Genomic DNA, 13727 nt, shown 5'->3' with positions numbered 1-13727 from the left:
GACGAGGGGTGTTCAACACATTATTTTAGTTTATGAGGGCCACATTCAGCCAATTTTCATCTTGAGAGGACAAGATTGGTAAAATACTTCCATAATAGCCTTTAAATTTAACTTGACAGTTTTTCTTTGCAGTGTAGATTATACGTGATGGAAGTGTCATATTTGCACAAAAACCAAACAATTACAAGGGAAAATGACTATTTTGTCCATACAAAGCCATTGTAAATGGTACAATCTTGTTCACAATACAGTGAAATATTTAAATACTTCCCCTCAAGCTCTTGCATTATATTTTCTCAAATTCTCACACATCACAGCTTCGAGGCTAGCCTGATAGTAACCATGTAGTTTATCTTCATGGCAGCATCCTCAGTGTCTCAGCTTGGGTCTCAGTGTTGTGTTGTCGATAATGTGTGAGAAAACTTTGACAGTTTGCTTGGTGGGCCAGATTCGAGCCTCTTGCGTACCAGTTTTGGTCCACGGGCCTTATGTTTGAGACCCCTGCCAAATGAGTTTGGGCTCGCGCTGGGCATTTTGTCTTTTCTAACCACGGAGCACCAAGGAGCCATTGTATAGATATTAAACACAACTTTCAGACTAAAAAAAAAGGCTAAACGGTAGCAGGCAGTGTTCTATTTATGCAAGCTTTGTTTATTGAGCATAAATTAAAAAAAATAATAAAAACAAGCAGAACAAGCCTTTATTCAACATCTTTATTATGAAGTACCTTTTTAAAAGAAATGTACAAGTGGAACCAGCACAGTGACATCTTGGCGTTGGAAAACAGAAACACCATGGACATGTGGTGCAGGTCTGAAGACACGTATGAAATGATAATGTACATATTTACAGCAGAGGGTGATCAGAACAGACGTGAGAAGAAAATAATAAAACGTGGCTGCAGGCTAAAAAAAAAAAAAAAAAAAAAAAAAAAAAAGACAACGGGGACCGACTGGAAACACAACCGTACATTAGAAAGCATGGGATTGGTTCAATAACATTTCAAAAGGATAACATGATAAAGGCACTGTGTTTCACACAAATCGACGACGCATACGGGACGCACTCGTTCGCTTTGTCCATCAAAACCACAATAAAGACGACTCGAAAACAAACGCCGTCATTCAAACTGTCCCTGGGTGTTCGTTCCAAACCGAAACAGACAGCGTGTGATCAGCGGGCCGCGGCGGTTCTCACAGACATTACAACAAAATAGATAATTCAACTCATCTGGAGAGAGAGAAAAAAAAAAAAACATTCCTTATAAAGAACATGCTCCGTGATTTTAAAATTACAATTTATTCTTTTTATAAACAAATACATATCTAAAATTTAAAATTTCATACTGAAGGCATAATGGGTTGGAGTAAGGATGTTTTCTCTGATCCTACGCAGGACATTCCTGAAGACCTCTTAGTTTGATGAACACATTCAATGTGACGACCAGCATGAGATGACACGCAGCGCTCCACGGGCACCGGAGACGGGACTCGGGTTTGATTCCCCGCCGAGTCGCGACAGAAGGTGAAGGAAAAGCAGGATTACATTCGGCTCACGTGGACGCTGTGGCTTCAAGGCCTTCGCTGCAGTGAGGGACTGTGAAAAAAAAACTAGATCAACGCGGTGGAAAACGGTCTGTGACATTCCTGTACAATAAATATGAAGCGGCAGCTGGACCCGCTCCTCCACCGAGCCTGCTTTTCTGACACGTAGGTCCGTTTTCTCAGGCTAAAGCAGAAACACCTCAGTCTGGTTCGAGCCCAAAGACTCCCGTTTTTCACAACATGAGATCCGACTGAGCGTCGGCACGGACCCTTCATCAGGAGCAGCTCTTATTGTGCTCCTTAGAAGTTCTTAATTTAAAAAAATATCGAAACATTGCCTTTTAATCAATCATTAATTTGTTTCTATTAGTTAAAATCAATCATATTAATTTGCGTTTCATTAAATTCTGTTATCACAATTTCAACGTGTGCCCACACTGACGTAAACTATCGTAATTTTTTTTTTAACTGCATTTAAAATTTGGAATAACGTCTGAAAATTAACGTCCATGTTGGCCTCCATGAGCTTGAGCAGTTAAATAGATAAAACGTGAAATTTTGACAGCAGAAGGGATTTTCTTTTTCCAGCAAGGAGACGGAGGTTGGAGGCCGAGACCTCCGGTTCATTTGAATCACATCTGACGCGTCGCGTGTAAGTGAACACATCCCGCCTTCCTCCCCAGCAGCGCAGAGCACGTCCAGCCGCCATCACTCCTCAAGCACAGACACCCAACGCGCTCAGCTGTCCAAGCGTGACTTTTCACAGAATTACGGAGGAAATAAGCATCTCGGATGATCCCCGCCTCGATCAGAAAGGGAGCTGGACCGGAGTCGGGGCTCCTGAAGCAAAGCGAGCAGCGCCGGGATTAGCTTCATGATTCACGTTCAGATCTGACAAGTCGCTACAAAGTTCGAGGTGTGGAAGCGGCACACAGAACGGCATTCCCTTCAGCTCCTGATGAAAAAACAATCTGACACTTGTGGACTGCACGGACACACACACACACTCAATGCTCTTTGGCTGAGTTCACGCACACATGACAAAACACAAACGCGGGCTTGCACGCTTCAGAACACGGACCGGAGGATGTAATGGCACTGGCGCACTCAGGCTTCAGACAGAGCAGGCGAGCTCAGAGTGACGCAGAGGGACAGTGCTGCCTGTTAGAAAACATCAGTGTGGTCTCCCCCCCCTTTACCCCAAAGTGTGACAAAACTTATTCCTCTACTTTAAAATCCATTTTGCGTGAGAACAAGTGCACGCTCAAACGTAAACAGCACAGAACGGAGGTGCAGTGACGTGGTATCGTGAAAAGGAAAACAAAAGAAAAAGAAAGGAAAGACTGCCCTGAAATGACATAATGAGCTAGCTTCAAAACATACACGATATACGACGTTAAGTTGAGATATGACGAAATTAGGCTGCAATAATAAGTAATAGTACCTGCCTTGTACATACACAATTCAATAAAATGAAAAACAAGTAGCTAGGATACTTGTCGTTATCAAAATATGTAGCTTTGGTAAACGAGTGATGCAGAGAACTGTTCTGAACGTGTTGATGTGAGAGATCACGACGTGACGTCTGGAAATCGGGGGTGAGCACGTTTCTCTGTCTTGAGGATATGAAGTCAACGAGAGGAGAAGCAGGCCGACGAGTTCCGCTCCCCGAAAAAATCCTCCGTCCTCTCCTCTTGTCGCCAGCTGATGAGGAACACAGACGAGGAGGGGGGGGGATACTTAAAAAAAAAAAAAAAAAAAAAGGCAGCTCGACTCCCGACGGGAACAAAACTGCTTCCTTTGTCCCGAGCACCGATTGAAGAGTTTCCGTGGTAATGTAGCAGCATCGTAATGGTCTGCGGAGGACAGACTCCCTCCAGAGCAGAAGTGGAAGACTACTTGATCCTCCCTCACTCCAGCAGTCCCCCTCCTTCCCTCTCTCGCCCTTTTCCGTCCAGCGCAGTAGAAGTGGAAGACTGGTCAGACATCATATTTAAAACAGCTTTCTTGAATATCCACAGTGGAGACAGGACAGGTGAAAAAAAAAAAAAAAAGTATGCTTCCTCTGCTCCTGCAACATCTGGCCGAGCTTCTTTGCTTTATGTGGGTTTGATCCTGGTGTTGACGCAGACATCCTCTAATAATCTCCGCCTTCTGATCTGCAGCTCGATCTCCCTCCTGTCACACATGGCTCCGTCCCTCTTTCTACTTTCGGTCAGTCTTTCCGCGCAGGCGAACTTCCTCGTCCAACCCGATTCCTCTTCTTGCCGACGGTCTTTCCTGTCTCGTTCTCCTTTGTTCCCACGCTTCAGTCAACCTTTTCCACCTTCCCGACGATCTTCTCCTCAAAGATGGGCAGGATGGCGTCGTCGTCGCGGACCTCCTCGAACACCACGCCGCAGTCGAACTCGTCACTCACCTTCTTGAAATAAAATCTGCAAACCGGAACAAGTCAGAGTCACACGTAAGGAGCATAAAGCAGAACGCATCAATGAATATTTAGATTCTATATAGTTGACAGATCAATGTTTAAATCAGACAACTCATCTAAATTTCACTGCATTTTTTTTCTTCCATAAATGTAGTCAGTTTTGACAGTGATACTAAACATCTCTTTTATTCAGAGTGAACCAAAAGTCACTGGTTCCTCCTGCTCTCTCACCTGTAGTGGCCCTTTTTGGTAAGCAGCTCCTTGAACTGGCCCAAGGTCACAACGCGACCTTTGACTGATGTTCGGTATGGGATCGGCTCTCCACAGAAGTAGTAAGCGACCGTCATGTTCTCGCACGCCTGACGCTTCCCGGACTTGTGCCTTTGAAAGGAGGGTCGAGGTCAAAAAGACGAGCAACAGAGGAGGGAAAACAGGCGGGGGCGTGGCCCGGCGTACCTCTGCTTGGCCTGCTGTAGTGCGGTCCTCCTCCTCTCCTCCTCCAGCCGCCGCCTGGCCTCCTCCAGCTGGGTGAGCGGGTTGGGGGCCGGGTTGGGGGGCATGGCCGGGTCCTGGATGAACGGGTGCGAGGGCTGGACCTGCGCGGACGACGAGCCGGGGATGGCGCCGGACATGGACGACGGGTTGTTGCGGAGCTGCGCCGACACCCAGGGGTGCACGGCGCCCGGCCGCTCCACCGAGGTGGGCCGCGGCGACTCGCTGCTGGCCCCCGTCCGCCTGGAGCTGCTGGTGCTGCCGCTGGACAACAATGGCGGACTTTTAAACACAATCACAAGGTGGAGAACTGAGGATTTCCTGACATGAGGAGTCAGTGAGTATGATCACCTGCATCCAGGAAGCTGTCAGGTCATTGGGAGCGTGCATTAGTGCTAAACCTGCTGTGACTCACCCGTGGGAGCTCTTCCTCTGTCGGTCTCCCTCCATCATCCACTGGAAGATCTTCTGGTTCCTCTCCAAGTCCTCCAGCGGTACCTGCGCCTCCATGCCGCGCCCGCTCTCGTCGCCCTTCCCTGACGTCTCCGGCGTCTTCTTACAGCCTCGCCGCGACAGCGTGCTGCCTTTACTGCTGCAGAGCGCGGCGGCGGCAGAGATGGGGTGAGGACGGGAATCCGCGGTGGCGTTTTTCCCGCCGACTCCATGTTTCAGGCGCTTACCTGTAGCCCATCCCCTCCAGCGTACTGGCTCCGGCGCCGTCGGCGTAGTTACGACTCCTGCCCGAGAACTGGCTCGCCGGGTCGCCGTTCCAGAGGAAGTTGGACTGAGACCGACCGCCCGCCTCCTCCTGGCCCTCTCTTGGCCGGTGGTGGTACAGCTGCTTGTGGTGGTGCATGCCTGGGAGCGAGACCAGGGAGAAACTCAGCACTGACAAACTGGCTTCATTTAACTTTAAAATCCCCCCCAAAAGGAGATCAGCCACACAAGCAACATGTTTATGACCACCGATGGTTTGGATTCAAAGTCCTAAAACAACGAAACATTGAAACAACATTCCCAATTAACGTCTTTTTGCTCAATTTAGCCGCTTTTCACTCCAAAATCAGCCGAGTTGTTTACATCCATTGTTTTCCTACCACAACGGTCATTAGCACATCAAACTCACATTCCTAACAGATGAAACCTGCGGCAGTTAAAGTAATTATTTCCAGGTCTATTGGGTAAAAAAACTGCATGATCAGACTGATGGAGAGGAACAAAATGTCTTTGCGACTTTACCACTTATTTCTAAACAGCGTTATACTCAGTCTAGTGCTGATTCTTATTATTCTGATTACAGCAGGAACATACATTGAAGACATGGAAGACAGAAATCCCGAGAGCGGTTTAAATTTGATGACAGTTACTAACAGAAGTTAAGTTGGCTCAAACCACAAAAAAGCGGCGACGTGAACAGCAGCTCTGACGTGAGGCCGGCCTCTGGGCCGTGTTGTTGTGGCTGGCGAGGTTTTGGAAACATCCCTCCGTCTGATCCCATCATGCATTCTGTCAATCCCCCCCATCAGCCACTCACCTTTGACCCCGGCAGCGGGCAGGCTGTGACCTCCCCCTCGGTGCGGCGGGTAGTGAGGCGGCGCGATCCCCCCATCGGGCGAGCGCGATGATTTGGGAGGAGTGTGTCGGCCCCCCCCTCCTAAGGTGCTGTTGGTTGCCCCCGGCGACTGGCAGCCCGGTGTCTTCATCACCCGCTGTACGTGCTCGTCCAAGATAGACTCGGGGTCGTCGTCGTGGGAGTCCTCCATGGCGACCAGGCCGCCGTAGGTGTTACCAGTGGCGTTAGCAGTGGTCTCTGAGTAACGGGCGCCGTAAAGAGGTGAAAACGATGAGGGGAGGGGGAGTGGTATGCTGTGAGAAGACATGGAGGTCGCCACAGAGATGTCAGCATCATCCCCTCTTCTTCCTGTTTCACAAAACACAACAGGCACGTTACTGACGACAGACCAGGACTCAGATCCCCGCGTTTATAGGGCCGCGTTTAGAAAGCCCAAAGCATTTCACACGGCTCAGCGGTTAATACCGTGAACTGTGTGACATGGAAAGCACGTGCGCAGCTGGACGCTCACCAGTCGTACTCTCTTCAGCCTCTCTTCAAGTCTTTCCTGAGCCTCTCTCTCTCTGAGAACCGTCTCCAGCCTGCTGATCAGCTCTGCTGCGAACCTCTCAGGCTCTACGTGGATGTCCTTTGGCATGCGATACGTGCGCTGTGTACAGACGATTCATAAAGCATTACGACACACCAATCACACGCTGCAGGGAGAAACGGCAGTGGCACATACGTATGTTACAATGAAGCCAAGATCGTTCAAACTGTGAAAGCACAAATACAGAAAAACACAAATCAGAAGATGACAGAATGAGCCTCACTCCATCGGAATTATAATTCTTCACGAGGACTTTTCATTTAAAATAGTTTTCACTCCAGCAAATTAAGACGGCTAATTTAATCAACGGTGTACGAGCACTGGGTGGCTTCAGTTTTACACATCACCCATGAGGACTCCCAGTCAGCTTCCATTAAAACTGAGCTCGTCTTCGTGCAGTTGTTTCAGTCAAGACAGCAGAATGAATTTTGGTGGGAATATATACCTCATATGTCAACTGTCACAGGTTCACATCGTGGACTGTAATTCTCAAAGAAAACCTTGCTGGTGTACGATCGGTAAGATACAGCCTAGATTTTTCTTTTACATTGATACCATGTCATGCTAGCGGCAGAATCGTATTAAAAACAAAAAATATTTTCAAGAAAGCCAAGGTGAGACTCTTCTGACTCCACCACGACCAAAGTGACTTGGTGAGAAATCTCTCCACAGCTCTCTCTCCCTCCTCTGCTTTAACAGTTCAGCACCAGTTCTGCTAAAAATTTTCTCCCATGATCTCCTCACTCCTCAGTATTGGCCTTCTTTCAACTGACAATGGGTGTGTGAGCGCTATGACAGACGTGATCAGGCCTTGTCAACATACTCAGGGTCGGACTTGCTACCAGCTGAGAGTGTGTTGTGTGTGTGTGTGTGTGTGTGTGGTGTGTACTCACAGGTATATGAAGGTAGGGGCACACGTCCATTGGCTTTGGCACTTTCATGCATCTCTTTACGATGCTGCTTTCGATATCTGTACGGAGGAATACCATCTCTGCAAAGACACGCGACCAACAATCAGGTTCAAACCCGAGAGCAGCGCACTGCGTATTTCACAGCTGCCGTGCTGAAAACCACCGGTGGTACTTACACACTGCTGTCGGTCAGTGACAGTGTGTCTGCGTCACTCGACATGCTCTGCTGCTCACTGTCATTGGCACTGGTTGCTGGCGCTCGAGCGTAGCCCATGTTTGCGTAGTAAGGGTTTACCGGCTCCCTCCACGGTCTGAGAGGGAACAAAGGAAATCCAGACCACTGTCATTCAATCACTTGTTGCAATCAATAAATAATTAGACTGGTTAATATGACAGAACTCACACATGGTGAACATATACACAACAAAAAAAACAAAAAACAGGACTTTAACAAACATTTCATCTCAACCTTTACGCTGCATGCTGGGCTGAACTGCCTGGGATGATTGGTATTTTTATCAGCTTAGAGCTCATGGCAGCTTCTAAATGTAAGAAGTGATTATAACCAGTGACGATATGCTGCGGGGGACACCGTTCCCGACTCCTGTCACATCCGCTTCGGTTCGTTTAGATGTCGGCTGCGATCACTCTTCAAATTGAGAAGCAAACCAATTTATCATGAAGCCTCCATCATCCGGTGAGCATGAGAGCTGTTCCAGGCACCGGCGTTGTAAAGTTTAAGTATGTTGGCAGGCCCAACATGGTCCATTCATCTCTTTAAGAACAGTTAGATTTACCAAAACTCGTAAATAACAGGGGATTCGTTCATCTCTCGTGTTTAAAACAAGACCAGCGTCAACAGAAAACAGTCTGCTTGAAATCGATTAAAATTACATCAAAATGTGAAAAGGATTTGTTTCACATGTTAAAAATACATGACTGACTACATGTCACCTCTTTCATCAACGCCAGAGTGAACCAGACATATCAACGGGGAAAAAAATGATTTCAGCTGAAAGTTCTGTGGGCCTCTGGGCCAACAGGACCCCGAAAGCTGAAGGTTTTAAAGCGATTTCTTTATTTTGTACTAAAACAACATAATAAGGAGACCTGGAATAAATCTTACATATTTAAAGAAAATAACTTATACCGTCTTTCTGACTGATGCCGAAGCTTCTTGGTCTCGTGCTGTAAAATTTATATTTCCTCTGTGCGGAAAACATAGATAACAATCTCCAGTCTACCAAGCTGTGCGCTATATGACTAACGAAGAGTGAAATGAAACGGGCATTCTCAGCCAATCACTCACTGTTTACTAATTCTGTGAATAAGATACGATTCATTTGCTATTTCTAGCGAGACAGTAGCAGAACATCTGGATCTGCTTCGATCCAACGCTAATCTAACCTCATCCTTGATTGCAATAAAAATCCCAGCACCTCACCACCTGTAAACATTTCTCCAATGGAGTGGCGACTTCACAATAATGACCAATTTGAATTCCAACTCCGCGTAAAATTGTCATCCTTGGTGAACAGACGTCTGCACAGCTGTTAGACACAGAGACGTTTCTGCTTTAGAAACATTTTTACAAAGCAAATCGGACTATTATTTGGTACATACCAAGCTCACAAACCACTGGTCTTATTTGTAATAACTGGTCTCAAGTGTTTCATTTCATTCCGTTTCCTCTGATCGCCGATAAACACTGAAACCATTAGAACCCGAGGTAAGATTTCCGCTGATTCCTTTGTGATCTAATCCAATCAGGGACGGCGAAGACGTGTTTTCACCCCACGCATGTTTCCACAAATGAATTTCGTCCAAGGACTCTAAAACCATGACAACGTCACTGGAAACCACTTGAAAGGAAGGTTGTGCATATAACGCTCCGGGTGTAAACAGGTTATTATATTTGTTATCTCGGGGAAGTGAACAGCAATCATAACAACATGGTATGCCTTGTGAATGCAAGGCAGTGTGAGCGCACACACAAACACACACACACACACACACACACACACAGACCTGTACTCCCTGCTGTCCTGCCTCCTCCTGCTGGCTGTGGCTCTCTGAGGCGCCGTCTGCATCAGCAGGCTTTGAGTCAGCCGACCAGCTGGTGTATCTCCACACTCCTCGTCTTTCTCCTCCTCGACTTCCCTCGCGACTCCTCCTCCACACCTAACATCAGATTTGCACATTTTAATAAAAATCAAACACATTTTCTCGCTGCTGAACGCTGGTAATCAGCCCTTGCCGTAAGAAATGCTCATTTAAAACCACGTCGAAGAAACGCAGCATGAAATGAAGCTGATCTTACCTCCACTCCTCATCCTCAGCGAGGGTAGGTAAATACCCAGGCACTGGCTTCGCCGACCCGGACGACGGGCTCTGATCGCTCGGGTTGGGTTTGGGACTCTCTCCTCCTGTCCGAGTGTACTCCAAGTACAGATCTGACTTGAGGAACAGAGGGTACGTGTTCTCCTCCATCATAGCCTGTATTTCTGTCTGAGCCTGGAACACAAACACACGACAGTCACCTGCAAGTTAAACGATGCATTTTCACAACTGAGTTAAGACAAACTGACAAAACCCAAAGAGGTGTGATAAAGCTTTTCTAGATAAACTGAGCTCATCATTTAAAAACACCGACACTCTTAGGCAAAAAATAAGAAAGAAAAAAAAAACTATAGACAGTGTACAAATGTTGGCTCTCCCCTCTCAAAGAAAAAACTTCATTTAGTTCATTACAGTAATGAAGTAACCTCAATCTATGTCATTTTACTGCTTCGTGGTTTAGTCGGAGCCTCGAGTTTTCTGCACGAAGGCTGGCAATCTCAGACGATGTAGTTGTGGTCTGAACACATATTTGCTAAGGCCTGGTGAAACAAAAATGTTAGGGGGCGAGAGTTAAAGAGGGAATTTGGATAAACAGCACTAATCCTTAGTCATATAACTTTTTTTTAAGTTAATAGCAACAACAAAAAAAAAACCCACGTAAATAAAATGACAAATTTATCATACAAATATTGATATTCTATTAGACATCTTCTATTACGGATTAAAGCTCTTTGACAGTTCTGAGTAAACTCAAGTACAAGGAGTTGCTTTCAGATCGATAAAATGACTTCATAATAAAATTCAGTGAATAAATAAGAGAAAACGGAGACTGATTCTCCAACTGGACTCCACCACCGCTTACTAACATCTTTCAGTGAGGCTGATTCAGCCTATTTCTGCACCCAGCTTGACAGTGTTACATCCAAATCCCCTCAACACTCAATGAGAAATCAATATACGACCACTTTCAAGACTCGAACGTAAAATTTTCAAAGCGGTGTCGGCTGTCAAGTTTTTACGGACCCGGAACAACCCTGGAGGAGGAACTTTGCTTTGAAGGAGAATGTAACTGTCACTCATTGACAAAGTGCAATATTGCAATACACTCTTGAATGACAAGTAAATGGAACCTTAAAAGAAACAGCGACTAAAATTTCACCGTGGTCAATAGTTAAAGTGGTTTGGTATTGTTCATAGTTTCAACTGCAGGAACTTCGGCCCACTTGTAAATCCCTTCCCAGTTACTTCACCCGAAAAAAGAAGGAAAAAAAAAAACATCCCTTCAGTCATTGAAGCAGCACTGAATGTTCCTGACAAATCTATCACATGCCTCCAGCCTGCAACAGCTGCTGTGCACTGTGTATCCTGACTGAAAATAAGACTAATCTTCCAACTGATGATGAGATTTAACCTCAACAGACACCAAATACATGCAGTGTGTTTTTAAAGAAACGCACACTTTAAAGCTTTAGGTGTGATTAAAGGCAGCAGTGATGCCAGGTTTCCATGAAAGCACTGACACTTAACTAATATGGTTATATCGATTGCATGAACATCTTGCATTTGAAAGGCCAGAGAGAGGAAAAACTTATCAGCATTGGACATTCGCTGGTTTTAACAGAGTCGACTTTTTGATTCATATATACTCTTGCTGTCAGTCGAAACCATGTGTCTATTTAATGTGATTTTACCTTTACCAGTCCATGCAGTTAATCACACCTTTACAAGAAACATGAAATGGGTTCTGCAATCACCTGTTCGAACATGGCAGGGTCTGGATGCTGCTTTCCCACACAGTCTCTGATGAAGCTCTTGGTGGCTGCCTTGATCTGCCTGGAGACAATCCCACTTCCATCCACAATGTACTTCCTGTAGATGGCCTTGGCCAGCTTTGCCCTCTTCTCCTGGCTGGTCTTCCTGAACCCAGAGCAGGCGAACCAGAAGTCGAGAAGGTCTGCACACCCTTCCTGACAGAGGAAGTTTCTGAACAGCTGGATGCCTTCCTGGTCGTCAAGGAGAGAGTGAAGCGACTCGGCCCACTTCAGGTAAGGTGGAGTCGGTGAAGCTGAGCCCTCGGGTTCATATCCCAAGTCCAGGTCAGGGCGACGTGGGGTTGCAGACGACGAGGAGGGCGTGTAACTCGATGGATCCCCCATTTTAGATGACGAGGACGATGGGGGATAGCCCAGCGTTTGAGAAAGGGTGCTGGGACGGGCGTTGATCGACTGGACCGGGGGGTCCACGTCAGATCCCTCCTCGCCAGGAACAGGGGGCCGCGGAGCATCCTCAGTAAAATGCGTTGGGCCGCTCAGAGATGACACAACCCCGCCACCGCCGCCCCTGTACCCAATCCCATGTAATTCTCTGACAACACTCATGTCTCTGATTGCACAAGGCAGAGGTCAGATCTTCCCCTGTAGCAATGATTTTGCTGTCAAACAAGTCACCCTGAAGAAAAGAGGAGAGAAGAAAAAATTAGCTGTAGCAGTGAAAGATGGCAGAAAATACGAGGAATATGACTGATCCACACGAACAACCACACACAGAGAAGCGTGCAACAATCCACAAATCCAGATGGGGATCAAATACATGGTACAAAGGGGTGCCTAAGGAAGTCTCGTATTTCCAATGTTGTTAAAACTCTTACCTGGCACATTATATGGTAACAACATCATTTTCTACAGTGTTCATTACCAACACTGACGGCCACTTCCAGCGAGCTAGGGCTTCGGTCTGACTGGGAAACAACTGAAAACAGTGCATCCTGAAGTTCAACAACTTTTCCTCGTCTTTATTATTAGTTAGCTTCAAAGCTAACGCTAACAGCTGTACAATCTCGCTCCCCGGTGGAAATCGACGCGATTTTTCCCCCAACCATCAACAAATGTTACCGAGCTAGAACAGCTAGCTAGCCTCGTAGCAATGCCAGCACCGATGCCAGTGCTTTGAAGTGAGAATCTCATTCATCTTGGCCTGCAAAGACGGTGGGGGATGGGTACAGAAACAAACTCTACAACCACACAAGACGGGCCTGCACGCAGAAACACTTCCAACACCAGCAAAGTGGAAATCCACCCGTGTCGGGAAAACTCCGACGGAAGCGACGCAAACTTTCTCTGGAACTAATGTGGATAAATCCGCCCCTGTTAGTTGAAACGAAACAAGAAAGCGAGGGCACGTTTTCCACTCTGCTGGCTGCAGCCTTGCTAGCTCGCTAGCTAGCTAGTTCTGGTTAGCGGGCTAGCCTTTAGCTCGCTCCGTGAACGTCCCGTGTTTTCCCCCACTAAAGTGTGCGACCTACCGTCTCTGGAAGCCCGTTCCCCGTGTTCCGCTGCATTGGGGATACTGGCGCAAACAGTGTATTCCAAAACGCAGCATATGGATAGCTTTCAGACATTAAATATTAACGTAAATAACCCGTCGTCTTGCCCTTAACTCCCCATGGTGGCTGGTCTCAGAGCAATAATACAGAGCGAGAGGATACGTGCGTGCACGCCGGAGCGGAGAACGGCCGTAGAACTGCGACACATAGAAACAAAATACAAACATTATTTTGTTTCTGAAACTAAATTAAACAAACTAAACATTAAGAAACACGTTAAAAGTTTTCAAAATGTTTAAATTACACTCATACAAAAGTGTTAATATGTAATAATATAGTAACACCGGTAAGTATATAATGTAATGAAAGCATTCAGATGTTGTAAATGATTGAAATAAAGGTATTTTTGCTCCATTTATATATATAAAGATTTAATTATTTCAAATAATATTTACAATTGAAGTGGAATAAACATATTAAATCTTCAAGTCAATATTGTTAAAGTCAAATTGTTTTCCCAGTTTT

General features: G+C 46.3%; 1 pseudogene; it reads right to left on the bottom strand.

Annotated features, from left to right (window-relative positions):
• Window positions 1-3759: 3759 nt before the first annotated feature.
• On the bottom strand, window positions 3760-13412 carry LOC115389505 (axin-1-like; annotated as a pseudogene).
• Between the last annotated feature and the right edge of the window lie 315 nt (window positions 13413-13727).

Source organism: Salarias fasciatus, chromosome 6 (genome assembly GCF_902148845.1).
Source record: "Salarias fasciatus chromosome 6, fSalaFa1.1, whole genome shotgun sequence".
Lineage (NCBI taxonomy): Eukaryota > Metazoa > Chordata > Actinopteri > Blenniiformes > Blenniidae > Salarias > Salarias fasciatus.
This window is presented reverse-complemented; position numbering and strand designations above follow the sequence as displayed.